Source organism: Aulonocara sp. 'chitande type north' Nkhata Bay, linkage group LG10 (assembly GCF_057382095.1).
Source record: "Aulonocara sp. 'chitande type north' Nkhata Bay isolate Kocher_YH1m ecotype deep benthic linkage group LG10, A_spYH_male_GT1.1, whole genome shotgun sequence".
NCBI classification, from domain to species: Eukaryota; Metazoa; Chordata; class Actinopteri; order Cichliformes; family Cichlidae; genus Aulonocara; species Aulonocara sp. 'chitande type north' Nkhata Bay.
The window spans coordinates 16,487,333-16,511,708 of record NC_141353.1 but is presented as its reverse complement, the minus strand read 5'-3'; the positions used below and the strand labels follow the sequence as shown (position 1 = coordinate 16,511,708).

Here is a 24,376-nt window from a genome sequence, read left to right as displayed (position 1 = left end):
TAAACAGAAATGGAGGTCTGCTAGGAATCAAAAGAGTAAAAAAGACTAAGTTCATACTAAAATCACTCATAACCAGAGCCTTCACAGATTTGATGCGGTGCTCAAAAGCAGAAAAAATATACAATATATAGTCTCACATTACATAATCTACCTAATTTCATCAATTACACATTTATTAAAAAGGACTGAAATGAAGCTGAGACAACACAAAGGAGGGAAAAAAGGAATAGCTGAATGCTACTGACAGCAGGCTCACCTGCTCACAATGACAAAGCTAACATAACATGGTAATCTGCAATGCTGCCTACATTCATCACCTTAGCCTGGAGACCTAGTAGTTTAAATTAAACCCAAAGTATTGTTGAGGCTGATAAAACTGCAAATTAAAAAAAAAAAAGTACTGAACACACAAACGAGCTAGAAGTAAAATGCAATGAAAGTCACGGTAAATCACAAAAAACTGCAAATGTAAAGCGCAGGCTGGGGGCTAAAAAAGTGAGTACAAATCATCCTCTGGAGACCAAGAATGTGCAATGTAAATGCTCTAACCGTTACCCATCCAAGAATGTTGACCCATATTCAGTTTCTTAAATGTATATTTAGAATGTTTCATTAAAGCCACTTCATTTTACTTAATGCCACGACTTTTACTGAAGCTCTTTAGATAAAAGCAGAGTGAATGTCTCACGAATTTCAGCCCTTGTTATGTGGCCGCGTTTCACTCGACTCATCCTTGAATTTATGGTTAACAGTGGCTCCATTACCTTCCAAAGGTCAAGTTAAATTACTTTGCAATATTTGCAACCAGTGCAGGTTATTTGTGAGGTGAGCGAGTGAGTAATTTGACAAGGGTGTTTATTTTCTTCTCTTGTTTTTTTCTGCTACACCTACTGGGTAGGTGTACTTTAGAGAAGTCCGCAGCTTTTAACAATAAAAATCAAACTGATAGGTTTGTAGCTTGAACCCATCCGCTGGAACGTTGAAGACAATATAATTACACTGCTAAGCAAGACACAAATAGGCAAAGTTCTTCATGTTACTCGTGCACGGGAGAGACCGGACAGAGCGCCGTCCCTTCGCTTGACCCCAGTTGCTCTCGTCCGTCCTCCCGTAACACTGTCCTTTTATTGAGGTTACATGAATATGCATAGGTTCATTAACATACAACGTCTACATGTGTGTGTGTGTGTGTTGCTGATCAAAGGGTCAAACATCCTTGGTCAGGAAGAGGGTAGACTAGACCCCCCCCGGTGAGGAAGTCCAGCAGTTCATCTAAACAGAAAAGCACTTAGACTAGAACAGACGTAGCTACGTTAATCCTACCATAAAACAATTAAAACAAGATGCGACCTCTTCCCGTGCTCCCAGGATGTAGGTGTGCATTCTAGTGTGGAATGCACACCAAGCCTCTGTAGCCTGTTAAAGATCACACAACTTATCACTACACAATTGATTATACACCTCTAAGCATCTATGGTTAAATATTTCTAAGCATAAATAACAATCAACAATACAAACTCTAACACAAACTCTCTTTAATATATTTCCGTGATCGTTTTCCACTTTGTTTGAAGCATAGATCAAATACTAAATGATACTGAAAGTGATTTTTTTATGGTTGAAAGACATGAGCGTGACAATACTAAAGCGCAATTTCCTGGACTTTGAATAGCAATAAACTGTGGCAGCTTTGGACATTATGCACTGAATGCCTTTTATGTTGTTTGTCTGACATGTGGTTTAGATTTAAGGACATTTAAAAGCTTTTTGTTAACCACTTCCACCCCCCTCAGTTAGTGGATAGTATCAATTATTTGTATTTTTTCCTTTCAATGGAAGGTTTTCTTTTATCAGAGAGCAATACTTCCAATGTCCCCCCCTACTTCCAGTCTTTATGCAAACTATAATAGCTGCTGATGACTGTGGCTTCATATTTCCTACACACATAAAAGTGACATTACTTTTTCCATCAATAAAATAAAAGCTAATAAGCAGATCTACACATGCATTTGATGGTCAAATGCTCAAGGGGTTCTCATTTTCCATTTATTAAATGCAACAGTGTGTAAACACTCCCAGCTTCTAATTTGGTGTCATCCAATTATCATCCCCAGAGATACCGTTTTCCTCCCAGCAGTGTGCATGAGACACTTAGGTGAGTCTCTTTCTCTTCACACGCGTTACCTTTTTGTCACTCGGCTTTTGTTTAAGCCACTGTTTGCTCACTTAACACAGTTCATCCTGTTTGTAACCCAAACGTAATGCAGAGATGATTATTTGGTAAATTGGTAAATGGAACATCCTGGTGTTCTTTCATGCATTTTGTGGGTATCTGTGTTGCTGTTCCAGGCTCTCAGCGCTCCTAGTGGCATCCATATTTTTCCACACTGCATGACAGTGTCCCGACTTCAAATGTATGTCATGTTGCAAACAACACGTTCTCTTCTTCTCCCAGCTTTATGAATCTTACATTTCATCCCTTCTACTTTTTCCTCAGTACTTTTTTTTTTGGAGGCAGCTTCCTTGGAATGAGTCAATCTTTTATGATGGGCATGCACTCATCTATAGTGGCTTGTGTAACATGAAACTTTAATTACTCATACATGACATCTAGGCCTACTTTTTTTATGATGAGGACACATCATCTACTTTGGCAGGTGGGCTAAGGGAGAGAATCGAGGTATTTCATCAGCAATGAGGGACTGCTTATTTTTATTTTATGTGTTAACAAAAAGTGTCAGGTTTGCAGTGTACGTTTTTGCAGTTGGCTATTGACGGTGATGAATTAAAAAAAAAATGCAAGAACTGATGCTGCACTGGTGAGATGGACGCCGTTTAGTTGCTGATTCTGCACCTGCTAAATAAAAGATGAGCTGATAAACAACATGGTTCATATTGAACGTCAGTATTAGACTTATCAGGTGCTTCTCCTATCTAATAACCTCATTTTAGATGGTATTTTATAGCAGCGTGCTTGCTCGTGTTAACATTTAGAGAAAGGGTCATTGGCTGTCTTGTTATATCAAAACTAATATGAGAAAAGTGACACAATTCTCAAATCTATTTTTTGAGTGTACACTGCAGACTACACACTATAGTAGATTTAGAACAATTTACCATTTTAAAATCTTTCATTTTTATGGGTGTTTTTCTTTAAATCTTGAAATGCACTGAATTTTACAATTTACGATAAAATTCTGACAAATGAGCTGGGGATAAAATGACCGGGACATTTCCCATTATTTAAATGGATTTCTTTTTCAGTGTAGATAATCAGCAGCAACAGGCTAACTTCACTTAGTGCAAAGCCTGGAGCAGTAGTTTTATGGAGCCTAGACAGTAGCTGACAGCAAAATAATTTTCTACAGTTTGGTTTCATACCGACTAAGTGCAACATGTCTTTTAGGGGAGCTTTACAGAGAGGTGCTGGAAGGAATATTTTGTTACCTCTGAAAAGAGCCAGGGTAGCCATTTTCCACCTGTTTCCGCACTATGTGGTAAGATAAGTTAGCTGGCTGCTGGCAGGAGTTTCATATTTACTGTAAAGACATGAGAGTGCTATCAATCTTCTCATCTCACTCTCAGCAAGAAAGCAAATAGGCAAAGCATTTCCAAAAGCACGGAATTCTTTTTTTAATGCAGCTGCATTTGGACTTTGGTATGCATTCTGTTAAATGAAAAACGTTTTAAAGAAAAAAAAAAAATGCTTGTAGTCCTCAAACAGACACATCGTCAAATATGTCTTTCTGAATTTTCTACCAGCCTAAGGTATCACATTTGTGCCTTTTCAAGCTAGAAGCGTTTGCTATTGAGATTTTATGTGTGCTTTGCTTTTCTTGTATTTGTGGAATGCTTTTTTAGCTCAGCTGCAAGCTTGAGCGGTACAATCACCGCCCTCATCAACATCTGCATCCGCACGACCGTCACCCTTGCCATTAGGCATATACTCCTCATCATCAACAAGGCCGTCATTATCCTCATCTTCATCAACCACTTGATCCTCTTCTTGACCGTTAACTCATATCTCTGCGTCAGCTGTTATCCCCCTGATTTATATGTTGCATAATTCAAAGAGATGTATAAACGTCCCAGTATTTTCAGTGCTAAAAACGAGATGTTTGTGGCTGCTGTTCACACTGTGCGCTGCGCCGGTTGCTTTTATCAGACATGAAAGCAACCTTTTGAAAATATTGATTTTAATTGTAAATATTCCACAGAAACAATCAAGCCACTTTCGTAGCATTTACGGTCGTAGTCATGCTGTTGCTTTGCCCTTATTTTTCTTCACAATCTGCCAATTTGTCTTGCTGGGAAAGCTCTTAGAGACACAGGCCTGAAGAGAAAAAACTGTGTTTTTACTGCACCTTTAGATTTAAGTGTGATAAATATGAGCAGATATGGGCCTTTGGCTTGAACAACACTCAGGCAGAACAACCAATTTAAGGTATCTATCTACCTGCTGCAACACTATGTAGGCCATACATACTGGGTGCGTGTCAGCCAAGCATTAGTTTCCCCTTGTCTCAGTAGAACAGGGCCTGTAACAGATGACATTTTCACAAACCAGCAAGCCAGGTAATTAGGTAACTAACTACGTAACACTAGCTACAAGCATAAACATGGTACTCTTCACAGTACCCTCATTAAGCAAATGTAAATGTACTGTAGGCGTAGTAGGGATAAAATCCATGCACATCTGCTTGCTACACTGCTGTAACTGTAATGCCATTTGAAATGCTTTCCTCTGAGATGCAATTTGCTTGGGTTCCCACAGCAAAAAAAATGTGATTTAAATGACAAGACGGCAGGCATCTTCCAGCTTATTCGCTTACATGCAGCAAATGAGCCTGCATCACTGTCTCTGTCCAACCAAGCGGGATCAGAGCAACACCTTCATCGCACACTTAGGTGGAGGTTGGGTCGTGGCTATGAGAAGCTCAGCTCAGGCAAGACTCACTAACATCATTAGACAGATTTTTGTCCTGACATATCTTCTGTCAACATTCAGTTCTTCTACTTATATTTCAGTTTTCAGGGGAAAAAAAGAAATTACATACAAGATTGTTTCAGAAGAGAACCATTTGTCTGAAGCTTTATTTTATAAAAAAGATTCCAATTTTCTGCTCGCCACCCACTCCACTCAGTTTGAGCATACAATGACATGACTGATGTGTGTGGACGAGCAAAGAATGGCGTAGAGCGCCATTTAGTCAGACGCTGTCAATCTCACACAGGTAAGCTACAGTACAAATGAGTGGGAAAATCTTTCAGTTTATTCTGATGGATGTTTTTGATATTCCTGTGATAGTTTAATCTTTCACCGTTCAGGCATTTTAGAAAAATGGCTCATGTCTGAATGGTTGTTGAGAGCAAATTCAGCCCCATGTTAAAATAATGTGAGGGTGTGCATTAGTGAGGATGTGTTTGGATATCTGTGAACTATATAATTTATTTTACCCCATTTTACTAGAGATACACCAATCCACCAGCTAGGGACCAGAATCAGATGACTGGCTGGCCAGTCAACTTCGTGTATGTCACCTTTAATGCATGTGCAACACGAATGCAGACAAATAGTTGCAGCACACTCATAGCCCACATGCTAACATGTTACTGGCTAGAAAGCGCCCAACTGTGAGTTAAGGCACATGGGGGACCATCATGAAAAACTCCTTTACCTAATTGCACACTTAAATAACACTCACCAAGCTGAAATGGACATTTTAAAGATACTAAAAAAGCTAGCTAGGTCTGAGCTAGCTAGCTAGAGTTACCACATGCCACTAGGCTTGGTATAAGCAAAGGATCAACCCTGTTATAAGGAAAGATGATAGGAAAAGATAAGTGTTGATGTTCTGGGGAAGTTATAAACATATTGGAAAATAATACGAGTAACTGATGCTTGTTTTGTTATCTTATAAAAATCTATTGCAACTGCTTTTGTTTTATGGGGGAAAATGTTTCAGGTAAAGATGGGTGTACAGCAATTAATGACTTGTACCTCTTACCAGTAGCAGAGCACTTAATTTTCAGTCAGAGCAGTATGGGGGAAACTGTTTTATCATTTGTTTTATTAACAAAAAATATTGAATAATGAAAAAATATGATTTTGCTTGGTTTTGCTGGTAGCTATAGTACTCAGAAAGAAATCGGCAGTGCCAAAAATCTGCAGGTCCCACTTAAAAACAATTGACATCAACCAAGACAATTGCAGTTAATGCATCTCTACATTTCACTCTTCTGAATAGTACTAGCTGTTCACACAATCACAAGGTAAGTTGTAGCCTACTAATACTAATACTATACAAGCACTGATAATAAAGGGCAGCACCATGAATTTGTATATAAAGTTAATTAAATGATTGCCTTGTTGATTAACATTTTCACATGCAAAAAAATCAAATCCAATCAAAATACTGAAAGCGTTCCATCGGTTTTCACCAGTGTGCTGTAGCTCATACAGGGCTAACAAAGGATAACATCTCATTGGGAGATACCAGAGGTTTCTAAAAAGCTGAACTTTAATTCAATCTGCACAAAAATACACTGATCCAAAAGCAGTGAAGATAAAATACACTGTCAGTGAGCTAACAGATACAGTGCCGATATCAAAGATCATTGAAGTCCTTACTGTGCAACTTTATGAATTCCCCCATCTTTCAGAGTGCCTCTTCAAGACTCTGGATATGCAAATACTCTTAAACACAACCCTCATGAAAGCAACCCCAGAGATCTTTATTATAAATGACGGACCTTCCCTCTCAACTCTCAAGGAAGAATTAATTTGCCGTTGAGATTCGGTCCTCTAGTAGAGCACTGTGTAGCAATGTAGGTTCTGTAACTTAGCTCCTCATAAAGACGCTTCCTAAAATATATGCACAAAAAATTTAATGAGACAGCAAAGGCCCTCCTGTGCTTCAGTGACATTACCAGGAGCCATCATTCAGCACTGTACTTGCTTGTGGAGCTCACCCATTTATACAGCATACTACTAATGATGAAAATGTTTGCCCTTGAAATCTCAGTTAATAAGCAGCTATGCTATGACATCCATGATTAGATCATCCAGTGCTGTCACATCTCATCCTGAGAATGATGCCACCAGACAAAATGGAGAGTGGGAGCAAGAAAAGATCCTATTCACTGATTCTTTCCTTCACACACAAGACACACAAGACACAGACACACACACACACACTCCTCTCTCCTCTTCACCAGCAATGCAACAGAACAACCTGGGTTAATCTTGGGTAACAGCTTCTTGGCCAGGATCAGAAAGCTCCACTAAAACCCAATGAATGTTGACACTGATACAGCATGGAGCCTCCTCATACAGGTAGGACGCAAGAGACAAACTCCTTTATAGAAGCAGCCGCTTCAGGCAAGGAGAAGATTGATTTTGCAATGCAGCATTAGATGAGATTTTCGATGCATACTATAACAAATTAGCATGAATCTGTTCCCCATGAGAGACGCCCGAAGACACAGATTGAATTGAAATAAATGACTGTCCCAGTGTTTACCACACCATCCCCGACGCTGCAGTCCGCTGGTCATCTGAGTGTGACAGACCTGGTTCAGGCACAGCAGAGATCAGCGTGATGGATGGACAGTCAGGCAGCTGATCAATTGCCTCCACATAAATCTGTCATCCACCTTAATGTGAGATGATAAGGAAGGAGAAACGAAAGCTTGCAAGACTTTGCTCTTTTAACCCCAAGTGTTACAATGCAATTTACTATGGCTGGCCAGGTTTCCTGCTCTTATTTTTCCCCATACATAAGCTTCCTTTCATCGTGAGTGCTCACATTCCTTCTAAGCCAGAGTCCTGTGGATATTAGCTTGAAAAGATTAATGCCTTTGCTGGTGAGAGTAATGTCTGGTATGAAAGAGAAAGATTCATTGAGCAATCTGAAACTAAGACAGTATAAGACCTCCGTAGCCCCGTCAGACATCTCTGGCAACAGATCTGATGCAAGTTCAATCAAAACATTTCAGTTTGCCTTACTGTAGCATCCCCCACTGACCAAAACCCCCCACCCACCCCCTTTTTTTCAGTTCCAACATTATGGGCTGACTCACTGATGAAGATAATGTGTATTACTGTACCAGACTGACAGTCAGCCAAGGTGAATGTCTGACCTTCCACATGTCATCACTGTTTTAGTGGAAGAAACAGGCTTCTGCGCACACTTATTTAAAGATGGCACTGATGTACTGTAAAAGAAGCTAACCCAGTGCTCTCATGAATAATGCATTGGATCCAGTCTGTTGTTGGACCTTTGATTTATTTTTTTCTTTGACATTCATTACTAAAGCATTTAGGAATGCAAAACCAGATATGAGGCTCGCCAAAGTAAAAGATCACACAAGTTTAGAATATATCAATATGCAGAAATGTGATGATATTCTAGGAATTACTGGCTCTTTTTAATAAATAAAGATCCACAGTTTGGGGACACTGAACTGTAAATATTTCAGAATTAGGAAAACAAAGACACCTCTAATAATATTACGGTGTGCCTGCTAAGTTGCCAAACAATGGGTTAGATAGAAAATGCAGATTTGAAATGATACAGTAACTGGAGCACAGAGAGTAGTTTCTGTTCTTTGCTCCAGATTTCAGCAGGATCTTGTTGCATTGCTGTTTTCTGAGCACCGTAACTGCATAATGTACTGACAGGGTGATATTGTGTTTTATATCTCAAAGGGCACTGATTATGCTGCCTGGGCACATTTTGGGTAACAGTGCAGTTCCCTTTTCTCATGTTGTCACACGGTAGCAACGATGGACGAGCTGAAATAAATTTGCAATGTATTGCAACACTCCTGAACATGCAGAAGACACCTGAATGGAGCAGAATAACAATCCTGCTTTCTTCACCTACTGGCTCATGTATCCTAAGTTTAACAGTAAATGCTTATTATAAATATCACCTTTAGGGGTTTTTTTTATATGCACTCCAAGAACTCATTATTCTTTATGCTATTTTCATTTGGAATTACTACGGTGCCATGCAAAGTTAAACTGTGAGATTATGAACACTTACTTCGCTTCTGTTTTCCTCTGCTATTACTGCAATACAATAGCCTCTTAATCAAGGCCAGAGGCTGATTGGAGACTGTGGTGTCAACCTTAGGAGCCCATTAATTACAAAAAAAAGTTGTGTGCACCATAGAGTGGTGGTGGAGGGAATGGGGGTGGGGGTGGGGGGTAGGGGGGAGTACTGTTGTACAGGAACATCGTCTTTTATGCAGCAGAAAATGTACCAATACTCCTGAAACAAAGTGTCAAAATGTGCCACTAGTTCCAGAGACTGTCTAGACTTCATAACTGATAACATCACAAGTTTGAGGTTTCCTCATTCTTCTCCCCGCGCTGTTATTCCACCCCCCCAAAACAGCACATAAGCATTTTACATTTCGTTATTTGTTGCACAGCCAAAAAAACAAAAAAAAACAAAACTAATTTCAGTCTCACAGCGTTTCATTAATGAGAACTAACGGAAAGAAATACCTAGCAAATGTCATTCCTTCTTCATAATGGCTGCACCGTCGTGCTAAAATATGATCTGGTGCAATTTTTTTGTCATGCACATATTTAATGAATTACAGCTGAGCTTTTCAGAAAACATTTCTGTCACGGCGCCTCCCAGTATGACAGGCCCTGGTGTACCAACCTTTGCTGATTCCTGAGTAGCATTCTGCTTACAGAAAATTACAGACCACCTTCCGCTCCATTCCACCTACTGTACCACCTGCGGTGAAAATAACGGGCAATTTCACTGTCAATTATTTCACAGATATATAACAAGACCAATCAAGCTTTCTAAATCAGTTGCCGCCACATATGAAGATTATTATTTTACTTTTCAAAATTTCAGTGTCCATATCTGGACTAATACTGTCTTACAGCCTTACAGCTACCCTTTAAAACATTAAATATAATGTGCAAATAATGAAATAACCCCAACTCCCCAAAGGTGTAGCGAGACAAAGATCTCAACTGTGACCTTTTTTTGTCTTCACCATCCAGGGACATAATCCCTGTTTGGCTGCGCAGCTGGCATGCAACTGAGTCACGCGTCAGCCCTGATTAGAAGCAGCAGTGGTCCGCGGGCCCCGTTCCTCTGCCAGAGCCAGAAGTGGAAAAGGCCAGGGCCACCACTTTCAGTCTGTGGATGTGACCTTGATGGGGTATGATAGAGAGGAAGCGACACGATTCGCAATGCCGCACAATATCTGTAAACTTCCACTTCCCCAGTATGCACGCTGAAGCTATTGAGCTGTGACACACGCACACACACCATGTCAACTCTGCCCTGTTGTTATTTCAAGCAGTCTCCTCCTTCACGTCACCCAGTCATCCATCTCTCTTTGCATATTGGCTGGTGCTTTAGGCACGACATCTTAATTCTAAATTTCCTTTTCATACTTAGCAGGCACCATGCTAATGTAAAAAATTCAAATAAGTGCAGCTTTAACAGATAATGGCTCAAATACATTCCAGCATTAAGCTTAATGTGAAGTAATGTGGATGCAGCTTAATACTATTAACAGCTATAAAATAATTTCTGATATTATTTTCAATTGAATTAATACTGGTTGTATTATGTGGGTAACAGCAGCTGTGACGTCAATTAAAAAAACAAAAACAAAAAAAAACTAACTCTCTGTCCAAACCCTTAAGTCTCACTGGAAGCAGCAATGGAGACAGATGTCTTGTGAGCCAGATTATAGCAACAAGAGTTGGGAAAAGATGACACCGAAGGCATAAAAAAATACTAAATGATGAGCAAAATATTGCCAGTGGCATACTCTATGTCAAAACAGAGCTGATAACTTATAAAAATAAACACAGGAAATTTGCTGCAAGCTGCACATACAAAAGATGAAAAAGGGAAATTAAAATAGAAAACAAAAAGGCAAGACTGTGACACACCCTGCTGTTGCAATGCTGCCTGGAAATATTATCATAAAAAAATACCCAACACACACACACTATATACACAAAAAGTCATGCTCTGCATTGCATAAGTCCATTGTTCAGGTTTGGAGCATTGCAAGCCTTGGTTGTTGTCAACACAGCTCTCATTTAAGAAAACCAAGTGCCTTACTAAAGAATAACATCGCATTTAAATGAGTCTGTCAGCCAAAGCAGCAGGGATTTAAGAGTGTTGATGAGAAAATGTGCAATCTGAGATGCAACACTTGTGCGCTGTCCACAACAGAGGTGCTAAAAGATTGCATGCAACGATAGTCAAGCACAGGTGGTTACTTACTTTAAGTGAAAAGCATTTTTCATGCAGCTACCTGAGTTGTAAATACCTAGATTTTAGAGAACCAAGTAACAAAATGGATTGGATTACAGGTGGAGTAGAATTTGCAAAGCAAATTGGTTTCCAGGGTGAAGGGAGGGCAGCAGCACTCCTGTGAAATGTGCAGCAGCAGCGTAGCTCAGAATCTTGGGCACCTCCCCTCTTTTTTTTTTGATAAATTAATCTAATTACTGGGGCTAATATCCAGCTGTGACCTAGACTCGTTACCATTTTAAGTGACAGCACTGAAGACACTCAAAAAGAAAGAAAAAAAGAAAGATGATGTAATTAAACTGAATTACAAGACTAAGAATCTGAACTACACCAATTTACGCAATCCAGTGAACAATAGCAGATGATTAACTAGTGTCTGTTTCTGTTCATTCACATTCATCCAAGTAATAGATGCAGCGTGGTATGTTAGTGGTGATGATTTGCTGTCAATTGTGTAAAGGGGAGGAAAAAATAAATACATTTTTGAAAACAAGCTCCAAATTGAACCACAGCACCTCATCAGCGGCCAACGCTTCTTAATTGGTGCTACATAACCTGCTGCGTGGAAGCTGCAGATTCCTGTGGGAGCATAAATAGGCCTAGTGGGCTACAGGTTTGAGCAACTACTCTCATCACACAAATATATATATCAAAAACATATCAATAATCATAATTTCCAGTGCACAACTTTCTCAGGTTTTAAAGATAATATTAAAGTGAAGCTGCTGAGGATGCAAAGGATGTGACAACTGTTTTACTCCACTGTTCCCTCCCTCTCTCTCTCTCTCCCTCTCTGTGTCTGCCTGTCTCTCCTTCTCCTATCTTTAAACTGGCCAGTCCTCTGGCACAGAACATGAAATCCCTCTCAATAATAAATAGGCTACCTCGAGCATTTCGGAGACAAGGGCTGCATGACTCAAAGACCACCTTAACTTCACTTTTTTATATAAAAAATTAATACCTAGCCATCCCGGCATGTGGCATCTGACGAAATGAAACAATGGCTTGTGCGTGTGTGTGTGTGTGCGTGTGTGTGTGTGTTGTGCAGCCTGTATTCAAAGGAAAAGCCCCCGCTGTATGTGCTGTAGCCTAACCACAGGGCATGTCTGCCGGCACGCAATTAAGCGACCTCAACCGCAACCGTGTTGAATTTGGAAACCATACCTCTCCTCCACCCTCCCTCAACTGACTGTAAACACGGATACAAAAAAGCAAAGCGTTAGAGAGAGGGGGGGAAAGGCGGCTTGGTTTTTAAATGTGATTATCTCTCGTTGCTTTAAGTGAAATCTCCAAAAGAAACCTCAGGAGAAGTCCATAATTGGTGAGCAGCAGCAGCAGCCTATCGCCCCCCCCCCCCACAAGAATTGAAATGCAAACAATTCTGGACCACTGACATTGAAAAACAAAATAAAAATAATAAAAATAAAAACACACAGACACTGATACAGCGCGGCTTATCTTGTAGCTTTCTACTGCAGCACGCTTTAAAGCCAATTATCGCCGTCCATAAGGTCGTTTCTGTGTAGGAGGTGTGCGGTGTCATTTAGCCTACCTGTGCATCATCCAGCGATCCGACACATGGATACAGGGAGGGTTTGATTATTCCAGCCAGGCAAAAGACAGGGAGAGAGAAGAGAGGATGAGGAAGAGGAGGAGGGGGGAAAGGGGGAAAAAAAATCCTAAATTGAGCAGAGATGAATGCGGCAGATGAATAAGCGACCTCTGTCTTCAGAAAGGATATTCTTATCTTCAAATGTTGCTGTGTCGATGGAGGCAGGCGGGCAGGGAAGCCCAGAGCTTCTCTGTACAAACAAAGATGCTTTCTCTCCTCCGCCGCACCGAGGGCAGCAGCAGCAGCAGCAGCGGCGGCAGCAGAGCCGTCATTCCCCCGACACTTGATGGTAATAGTTTGGTAGGTAGCTTATATGGGTTGAGGGCGCGGTCAGCTGCTGTTGACCAATCCCGCTTCCCATCAAACTATAACAGCAGCGTTGCCATGGAGGATTAAACGGCGTTTAACCACAGAAATGTAACCTGCAATATTTAAGCAGGTAAACTGGAATTTCCATCACGAGTATCATATTAAGTGGGATATCTCAACATAGGAGTGCCATCCTATTTTTAAGGAGGCGGTTCAAATGTTCAACCAGATCCTGCCTTAGGTCTCTTCGTGTTGCCAGAGTGTCCTTGAGCAAGACAGATGATCGGATTGTGGTCACCCCCCCCTCCGCCCCCACATCACCACTAAAACTAGTCCCCTTTCTCCATTCTAGGGTCCACAGCTCCATGTATGCCTTAATGAGCAGCTTACTCATCCAGTTGCCATCTTTGTTTGACATCATGTAACAAAACACACCGTGGTGTCATTCCTACATTAGCAGCCTCCCTCCACGTTCACCTCCCCCCCACCAACTATTTAAAGCACGAAAACTTCCATGGCTTTGAGGGAAAGTTTTTTGTTTTTGTTTTTTATAAAAAAGACTGTCCAAAGTTAACAGTGACACCAGTGTGCAGGCTGGGGTGTAATATTTCAAGCTGCTATCATCCCTGTAAGTGAGCGAGTATGGATGTGAGCTTTATTTACACTGTAATTCTTAGTTCTGCTCAAATCACATTAAATTAATGGCAGGAAAGAGAAGAAAGAGCGGGAAAAGTAAAAAAAAAACAATAGTTTTAACTTTTGAAGTTGATTTTTGTGTAAAATGATATGAAAAAGGTAGTAGAGTACATTTAATGCACAAAAGCAAGTCAGCTTGCTTTATATAAGGAACACAGACACACAGACACACACAAGCAGACAACACAGAGATAAACTGCAAAGACTTCACACAGGGTTATATAAGTCTTCTGGTGGAGAAAATCAAAATTTAACCTCATTATGTTGGAGTGAGCTGTACAATTTTCTGGATGATACTTCAAGCTCCTTTGTTTAATCATGCTGCTTTTCCATGCTGGAATTGGATTCAGAGAAACTGAGGACATTTGGATTTGTGCAGAAAGAAAAAAGTGAGGTCACGTATCAGTTTTCTATAACTGCTGATTCTGTATTCACTATCCTACATCAGGTCTATGCAGCATGCTGTGAAGTGTAGAATATTTGACTTATTGGTGATGGTTGACTCACCCATTTAAAACTCTAAAAGCCTGTTAAGGTGAGCCAGTATGGGACTAAGCCTTCCTTGTGAGACAGATAAAATCAAAGCAATCTTGAGTCTGAGGATGACAAATGAATAATGAATGTGCTGAAATGTTTTTACCTGTGAAACAATTCAGTCCAACTGAGTAAAAACGGGGTTGAATATTTTTACGGTCACATTTGCTGCTAAAATCAACAATATAGCAACGTTCATGATTTAACACAGAGGGAAATTCAGCAATGCATACATACATATATATAGCCATGTTATGTCCTTATTATTCACTAGCTTGTACACCTTTAGCAGCAAGAACTTTGAGAACTTGAGATAATGGTTTTTGTATGAGTTTATCAGTCTCTCACATCATTGTGGAGGGATTTTGGCCCACTTTTCTTTACAGCATTGCTTTATTGCATTGAGGTTTGCAGGGTTTTCTTTATGAACAGCTCTCCCGAGGACCAGAGCACGTTAGTCGGGTAGAGGTCTGGACTTTGACTCGGCCATTTCGACACCTTGATTCTTTTCTTTTTCAGACATTCTGTTGTAGATTTGCAGCCATGGGATCGATTGCACAGATGGATACTGTGGTATACGAAAGAGTTCATGGTCAACTTAATGACATCAAGCTGCCCATGGTCCTGTGTCTGCAAAACAAGTCTAAATCACATTTTTTCATAAGTCTTGTGGTTTCTTCAGATGCAACTTTGCAAACCTAAGTCATGCTAATGCTGCCATGTTTGTTTCAGAGAGAAGACGTTTTCTCCTGGCAGCACTTCCAAGCAAGTCATATTTGGTTGGTTTTTTTTTGCAGTTTCTCTGAACATTATTCAGTCTAACCTTGAGGTTAATTTGCTGGGCGGCCCAATCCTGGGAAGATTGGCAACTGTCTTGAATGTTTTCCATGTGTGAAAAATCTTTTTTTCATACTGTAGATTGATGAATTTAAAGTTGTTTGGAAATTCTCTTATAACCCTTCCTAGAATTCTGGACAGCAACAACTAATTCCCTTCTTGGCATCGTGTTAACAAACACCTGAATACTCCAGACCAAAAATCTGCCTCAATATATATATATATATATATATATATATATATATATATATATATATATATATATATATCCCCAAAAAACTAATGGAAATGTTAATGAAAGTAGTATGGAATTCAACAAATGCAACTAAATCTGAATTGAAAGTGTGTCCACTTGTCACCACAACTCATCTGCCTGCCAGTCACATAGTAAAGATGGTGCATTGCAGTCCAAACAATGTCCTCATCAGACGTCTAATTATTTCAAACCCGTATTTAAAAGGCAAAGTTCACTTGCTTTTTGGAGGTGAAATGTCTGCAGATCACTTGCTGATTCTGCATGTACATGGCACAGCAGCTGACAAAAACATCCCCTTCTTGTCATCGTCTTATCTTACCTTTAACATCTCTCCTCAGCTTTTTGGACCCTGGATATGCCTCCCCCCTTTCTTTGAGCACTGCAGGGACTTTTCTTGGCAGTTATAATATATGCTTTGAGTTGCTACTTTGAGTTTAATGGCAAGGCTGAAGACATGTTGCTTCTACAGCAGGAAATATAGAAGGTCTTATTTTCTTTATTACACTAAATCTTATTTCTGTGTTATCATTACGCTTTTATCCCCCCTTCCCCTGTTTTTGGGATATAATCAGCATCTGACCAATAGAAACCTTTATTGTGAATGTCTGTGGTATTTTAGTCTGCACAACACCTTACCAGACAGCAGTGTATATTTTAGTGACCAGTCAACGGCAATTATTGATTTTTGTTCTGGTCTAAGGCAGAGTGAAGCTCTGCGGCCTCGATGAGGAAATGGAGGTGCGCATCTCTTGTGCAAAGAGCAACAACTGCAATAAAATATTGAACAACTTTCATAGGAGAAAGTCCTGAGGGTTTAAGAAAAGTATGCATATTACTGAACTTGCTTTATGGGATTCAGCTGCAAAAGTTTATTTATTTATTTACATGTATTTTATTTGAAGAATGTTCATTCACCAGTGCAAAACATTCCTGTGGCTTGTGCCGTCCTTGTGATAGAGTCTGGAGCAGTTCAAATAAGCAGTAAATACTCAAAACAAGCCAGACACTCTACCATCATAAAAAGTGTGGGGCAAGTACAGTTAACAAGGATTCCTAGCAGGTAGTAAAGTAGCCAACCAATTAAAAGCTGCAGAGTATCTTAACTGCTTTGCAATAGTGCGTAATAGTCATTATGGATTAGAAGACATACTAATACATAATGAGCCATTATGCTGAATTAGTGCAGCAGGTCAAATTTGAAGTAATACCAATGTATAGCAGTATTCCTATTATCATAATGTTTGAACAACAGTATTATTACCAACTCGGCTCATTGCTTTGGAATTGTTATGGGATAATATGACACAGCAGATACAAAGACAGGAAATCAATAGGCCTTTTCACAGAGGACATTTTGACATGTCACAGTTGGAAAATTACAGGTGTGAATGATATAATTAATGATGGTTGAATTCTGTTTGGCAGCTTCATTTTCAGGGTCCTGGTGTGCTGGCACTTTGACTCACTGTTCAAGGCTTTATCAATTTATCAAAATCTGGACTTCCATGCCAAGAACAAAAACAGCTTATTTTATTTTATTTATTTATTTTTAGGTATTGAACAAGTAAAAAAAAAAAATTTGTTATTAGATATAATATTATTTAGAATTATGAATTCCTAATGTTGCTGAAATATTTTGGGGGAATTTGTACAATTAATTTCTGCATAACAATGTGTGATTGTTGTCAAAACCAACAAAGACAACGACAGTTCTAAAAAAAGATTTGAGAGGAAAAACTATACTCTAGAAATGGCGGAGACCATACTTATGTCAGTAACAATGCCCAAGATCAAGTTGACTGATTATATGGTGTCAAAACTGTAACTACAAGCTTCTACGTTCTTTCAGGCTGATAGCTATGCCAGCAAGTCAACTGTGTGTACCCAAGTGGGTCACAGTGGGACACACTAGGCTATGCTAGTTAACCAGCATTAAATGTCAAAGTAAATTCAATTGAATTACATTTTATTTATATAATGCCTATCACAACAGCAAGGTGCTTTATATTGCAAGGTAAAGACCCTACAATGATAGAGAGATAACCACAACAATCAAACGACCTTTTAGCAAGCACTTGGTGACAGTGGGAAGGAAAACGCAGAATCAGGCTCAGTGAGGGGCAGCCATCTGAGGGCAAAAGAAATAATAACAGGAATAACAAAATAAATAATGACAATTCAAGTGGAAGTTACATTAATTAATCGTCTCTCCCAAAATTTAAGGCTAGGCTGTGGCTCAGGTGGTGGAGTGGGTTGTATGCTATTTGCAAGGTTGGTGGGTCGATCCCTAATTCCTTGAGCTGAAGTATCCTCAGGCAAAAAGTTGCCCTTTATGCTCCTTTTTGATCAACAAACTGATACTGCATCCCCGATGTGTGCGTGTGGGTGAATGAATGTTGTAAAGCACTTAGGCATGAATAAAAGTGCGTGACTGGGTGAATGAGACTTGTAGTAGGAAGTCCTTTAAGTGCTCAACTGAGTAGAAAAGTGCTATATAAGTACCTGCGTGTTTACCATCTTCTTTCTTTTTCGCACTCCCAACTCTTCTTTATTTCCACTGAGTGGCTTTTGTTGTTGTTATTAGGTGTGTTTAAACAGAATCATGCACGCCACTTGCAAAGAGAGCGAGTGGAGTAAGATGGAGCCCCTTTAGGGAAATCAGGTCTTACGTGATATCATTCCACACTTTGCACATTGCAGCTTCAGTAGTTTAAAGTTTGTCAGCCCTTGGGGGCACCCCACTGGCCTGGGACCCCCAAGCAGTTGTCTGCCTTGCCTGGTGGCAAGCAACACTTCTGATTATTCTACATGATCAAACATTCGCTCAGTTTGAGAAAGGGTGGAGCTTTACCGAAATATACGTGACCAGGGTGCCAAGTGGAGTTCCTGCCAGGTGACTGAAGGCGCTGTCTGTCCGGTAGCGTGTACATGCTCGCACATTCCCGGTAAAGAAGTTCAAAGAGATAAGGATTAATAACAAAACGTCTGGGTGTGAATCATGAGTGGGATTTTTCTAAAATCAACTTAATAAATTTTGATGCCGTTTGATAGCTTCATGAAACTCGATGAGGAAACTGAACCAGTCCTTCATTCATCAGTCAGCACTTTTCTATGTGTTGTGTCGAATATATATTTAATGGGCTGATATTGCTCACTCCTCATAACAGGTGCAGTTGCTGGTACTGCCAGGTCCCCTCTGCACTCACACTCACTCCACTGTGACATTTCCGGATTTACCACCAGATGACACTATTCCTTCCTTTCCGTCCCGGCGTCATGTTGACAAGTTCACGGATAAACAAGGATGGGGAGCGGGAGAAAAGAAAAAAAAAAGCATTTCACCTGAGTAAAACACTGTTGTGTGGTGTTAGTTCAGCAAGTATTACACACACACGCAGGTAGGAACAGAGGATTACCGGAGTTGACTCCTTTCTTTATTTTTCTTTTTTTCTTCTCCAAAACCACAACCAGAACAACATACTCACTAGCGCCCTCTAGCGCTTCTGGTAAATGCATCTACAGAACAAATGCAATAGTATGTGTGGACACAACATCTCCCCCTTTGAACAAGGACTTCTTATGTGAACCTGACTTCATCATTCTGATGTATGTCACCTAATACACTTTTAACATATTTCACATTACTCAGTAACATTCACTTTCCCATGACAAAGTCTTGGGTCCAGCAAGGTGGGTTCCTCATCCTGGTGGGCCTAAGCCTACTATCAGACTCAAGAGTTAGATGCTAGATCAGTTCCTGGTTTATGACAGTCCATTGTTGTGTCAGAATCAGTACCTGCGTTCAGCTCTGACAGAGCCGATAAGTGTGAGGCGTTCCAGGTCCGTCCATCATCCAGCAAATAAGTGTTTGGTCCTTTCCTTGTCATGACAGTCCTTGGTTTGGAAAACTTTAACTCGCCTTTCTTTACCTTCCACGGCTTCCTAACCCGTACCTTGTCACCAGGCTGAAAGTTGGATGGTTTGGCGTGTCTGCGAGCATCAGTGTATTCTTTCATTTTCATTTGCTTATTCTTAACTCTTTCGCACATGGTATGCCTCTCTGTCTGAGGAACAGGCATATCCATTACCTGTAACTTTGTTCTCATTCGTCGTCCATGGAGCAGTTCTGAAGGGGAAACTCCAGTTGTTGAATGAGGGGTTGCTCTGTAGTCCATCAGGTAAGTTCTCAGGAACGATTTCCAGGGTTGTCCTTGAATCGAGGCAGTCTGTAGGCAGTCTTTAATGCATCTATTGAATCTCTCAACTTCCCCATTAGCTCTTGGGTAATACACTGAGGATCTCAGGTGTTGGATTCCCCTGCTTTTCAGGAAGTCAGTGAACTCAGCAGAGAGAAATTGAGAGCCATTGTCACTTATCAGTGTCTTTGGATTCCCTTCACGAGAGAAAACTACAGAAAGGAATTGAATGATAGTAGCTGCATCAGCTCGGGGAGCAAAAGCTACTTCAGGCCACTTGCTAAAGTAGTCTACCAATGTGATGGCAAATCTACAGTCAGAAGGGGCTATTTCAAAAGGGCCTATGATGTCCACAGACACCTTTTCCCAAGCAGCAGCTGGTAAAGGAATGGGTTGGAGTGGAGCATCATGGGTGACAGCGGACTTGTCATTCTGTCTGCACGTTGCACAGTTCTTTATCAGTGTCTCTATATGACAATCCATTTTGGGCCACCAGTACATTTCCCTCAGGCGTTGTTTGGTACGGACGATGCCTTGGTGAGTTTCATGAGCTATATCAGTGAGTTTTTTCTGCAACGACTCAGGCACTAGCAATCGATGTGTACCTCTGATGATGCACTCGTTCAAGACCGCGAGTTCATGGCGGATTGGGAAGTACGGCTGTAAGTCAGGATCCAGTGACGTCTTCCTAGCAGGCCAGCCTTTCTGTATCTGCACACGGAGCTTTGTGAACACTGGACAGTCTTTGCACCCTGACTGGAAGTCATCCTCAGACACAGCACTCAGATCAGTGAGGATGGCTGCAACTGACTCCACATCCTCTGCACATGCCATGTCTGTCTCGGAAAGTGGAAGCCTAGAAAGACAATCAGCAACATGGTTCAGTGACCCAGTTCTATATTCCACTTCATAATCAAACTCCAACAGGCGAGCTGACCATCTGGCTATGCGTAGACCAGCTCTGTTATTGCCCTTAGTAGTCAGCAGTGTTGTCAGTGCTTGGTGATCTGTTCGTAGGAGGAATTTTCTGCCCCAGAGCCATGTGCGCCATTATTCAGCAGCCCAGACGCAAGCTAGAGCTTCCTTCTCAACGATTGAGTATTTCCTCTCTGCATCAGACAAGCTGCGAGATGCAAATGCAACAGTATGTTCTGCATCATTACCGTCAAGTTGAGTCAAAACAGCACCTACACCGTAGTCTGAGGCATCTGTTGAGACTATGGTTGGCTTACTGGGGTCGAACATCACCAGGGCAGGGCTGTGCACGATTAACCGCTTGACTTGATCAAACGCTGCTTGAGCTGCTTCGTTCCAGTGGAATGAACAGTCCTTACGCAGAAGAGCTCTCATAGGTTCAACAACAGTCGCGTAATTTGGCACAAACTTGCTGTACCATGCACTCAAGCCAAGAAATGAGCGCAGGGTTGCAGGATCAGTAGGGGGCGGAGCATGCAGGATGGCAGTGACATGAGAGTCATCTGGCAGCAGACCTTCTGGACCGATCTTTTGACCCAAAAAGCTCAGAGTAGTTTGACGGAGTTGACATTTGTCAACATTGAGTTTCAGTCCTGCATTGTTGATTCTGTGTAACACAGCACGCAAGTTGGCCTCATGTTCAGCTTCTGACGTTCCGTATATGATGACATCATCAAGGTAGCATTGCACCCCTTTCTGGCCGCGTAGGATTTGTGTCATCATCTTTTGGAAGGCTGCAGGTGCTGAACTCAACCCATAGGGAACTCTGCAGTACTGGTACAGTCCTTCATGTGTAATGAAAGCAGTGAGCCCTCTACTCTCTTCATGTAGTTTCAGCTGATGGTAGGCGGATTTAAGATCCAGGGTGGAGAACATGACAGCCCCACGCAGCTCAGACAGTATGTCCTCTATCAGTGGCAAGGGATGACTGTCAGCGACCACCGCTTTGTTAGGTTCTCTCAAATCAACGCACATGCGTATGCCACCAGTCTTCCTTCTAGTGACTACAATCGGGGAGACCCATTCAGATGCATCAATTTTCTCTATGATGCCATGTTCCTCAAGGTTCTTGAGTTCTGCGGAAACAGCATCATGGACTGACAGGGGTAAGCGTCGAAGTTTCTGCTGTATTGGCTTCACTTCAGGTCGCACCTTCACTTTATGTACAAAGTCCTTTGCACATCCGAATGCAACTGGAGACTCACATTCCTGTTTACATTGAGTGGGCAGAGCCGAGGTTTGCTGGAGTGCAGCACAGACCTTGGGACTGTCAAGAACTAATTGTCCCCCTTTTATGTGTAGCTGGAGGGCAGTCACCAAGTCCATTCCCAGTATGGGTGTTCCTGTTCTCACAATGTAGAGATCTGTGGAGGCACTCTTGCCATTGTAAGTAATGTCAGCTCTAAGACACCCTAATACATCCAGTTTCTCTTTTGAATATGTAATAAGCTGAACAGCTGGATTACTTAACTTAACTGAGCCAAAATTTGTGCTGTAAACATGTTCAGGCAGTATGGAAACACCAGACCCTGTGTCTACTAGTAGCTTAACAGTGCATGCCTGTGCAGTATTTGGTACAGTGACTGCAACAGTGCACATCAATTTAGCCGGATCACCACTGACACAATTGTCAACAGTTAAAACACACATTTCAGGAACAGTCACTTCATTAACAAGCTTATGAGAAGATTTACACACTCTCGAAAAATGTCCGATTTTCCCACACGTATTACATTTGCAGTCTTTTGCGGGGCAGGATTTATCATTGGCTTTGTGATCAGCTGAACCACAACGGTAGCACGTCGGAGCTGTATCCGTTTTTTTAGCTGCTTTGTATTTTGGCTTGCGCATCTTCTTTTGTACTTGAACAGCGGCAACAGGCTTTGTTTCACCGACAGCAATGGCCTTTGCATCAGCTATTGCAGCCTCTGTACGCCTAGCAATTTCCAAAGCTCGATCGAGCGTCAAATCCTCCTCCATTAGCAGTCTTTCACGTATACGAGCATTATTTGTCTTCTCTACAAGTTGATCCCGCAACATTTCATTCTCCATAGCCCCGAACTTACATTGTTTCACGAGCTCACGCAGTGCTGCAACGTAGTGATCTGTAGACTCACCGACAGCTTGGGTTCGTTGCCTGAAACGGTATCTCTCGGCGACAACATTGACTTTAGGATGAAAGTACGTTTCCAAAGCCTTTACGGATCCCTCGTAATCATCCGTAGCGAGTGGTAAGGCGCTGTAGATTCGTTGTCCCTCCGTTCCCAAGCAGTGAATGAGCAGGGCCCTCTTCCTCTCCGTAGCAAAGTCATTACCCCCGATCGCCAGCAAGTAGTTATCGAACAACTTTTTCCACGCAGCAAATGGAATTTTCGGTTCGCCCGGGCAATCCAGGAACACAGCCGGGGGTTGCAAAGAGAGCAGAGCCATAACTTAATCACCACTACTCTCGTCGCCACTTGTTGTGTGGTGTTAGTTCAGCAAGTATTACACACACACGCAGGTAGGAACAGAGGATTACCGGAGTTGACTCCTTTCTTTATTTTTCTTTTTTTCTTCTCCAAAACCACAACCAGAACAACATACTCACTAGCGCCCTCTAGCGCTTCTGGTAAATGCATCTACAGAACAAATGCAATAGTATGTGTGGACACAACAAACACTCAGCAACTTAATGTCCCCTATGAACCCGTTCTCTTGTGATTCATTGCCAGCAGTGCAAATCAGATGATTGGTGTTCCATTTTAACGGTGCACAACAGATATGCTCAGTGTGTATGCAATTAAACGTCTTTTCAGCCATCTGAGATAAAACTGCATTTCACACACGCACACATGCACACACACAAGCCCAAGTACTTATCTTGTCTGGCACTATTAGAAATCATTGCAGGAAGACTGGAGATAAACTATGTATGAAAATTAATTGAGCAAGTTCAGATTTTACAGTTTAGCAGAACATATTTGAAACTACGTAACTTAATTAAAGTTAATGCATTATAATAACAAAACACCAAGGCCTTCTAGGGATTGCTGGTTTGCAGTCTTGTGTGTGAAAAGCAATGTGCGCCAAGCAGTAGGTGTTGTCCTTAATTTTCGGTGAGATGTAAACAAAGATGCTCACTCTCACCAGGAAAAGAAGAGGAAACAGACTCAGTTCAACAGTCTGGATGTCAGTCTGTGAATGGAGCAAGAGCGTGAATAACGGAGAACTGCAGCCACATCAACATCAGGTTTTAAATTTAAACTTTTCAGGTGTTTGACTGCTGATTTGGGTGGCGGGAGTGTTGAATGCAGACAAGTGCAAAAACCATTCAAACAAACCCCAGAAAAAAGTAAACATTTTAACTGGAACATTGCAATGCCCCCTGCTACCCATTAATCATTCATTTTCTCATATCTGTGCGCTGAACTAATGCAGTCTCTGGTGAACTCGCCCATGCAAATCTTTAATACGAGATTCTGATAAATCTCGTATTAAAGGTTTGTGAAAATGAAAATTTTTTTTATTTTGCTTAAAAGGGGAGGAAGTCAGGCAAATATAGGAATATAAGAAAAATGAAAGGGGGAAAAAAGGCATCTGTGTAAAATCTCGAATGTAAAAAGTTGCAGAGAAACACAAAGGCGCAAGACAGAGATTGCAACTGAAA

The 24,376-nt window shown here is 41.2% G+C and overlaps 1 protein-coding gene across 7 annotated transcripts in view; it reads right to left on the bottom strand.

Moving 5' to 3' along the window:
• The window catches only part of LOC147320557 (neurexin-2-like), a 133,301-nt gene extending 120,043 nt beyond the window's left edge, over positions 1-13,258 (bottom strand). For 5 of the 7 annotated variants that reach the window (XM_086308655.1, XM_086308660.1, XM_086308657.1 and 2 more), the window contains exon 1: positions 12,865-13,257. The gene's annotated coding sequence lies outside the window, so the exon portion shown is untranslated. Of the gene's footprint in view, positions 1-9,680; positions 9,759-12,864 lie in introns of all 7 variants that reach the window. The other 2 variants (XM_086308656.1, XM_086308661.1) reach the window with 2 other exon arrangements.
• Between the last annotated feature and the right edge of the window lie 11,118 nt (positions 13,259-24,376).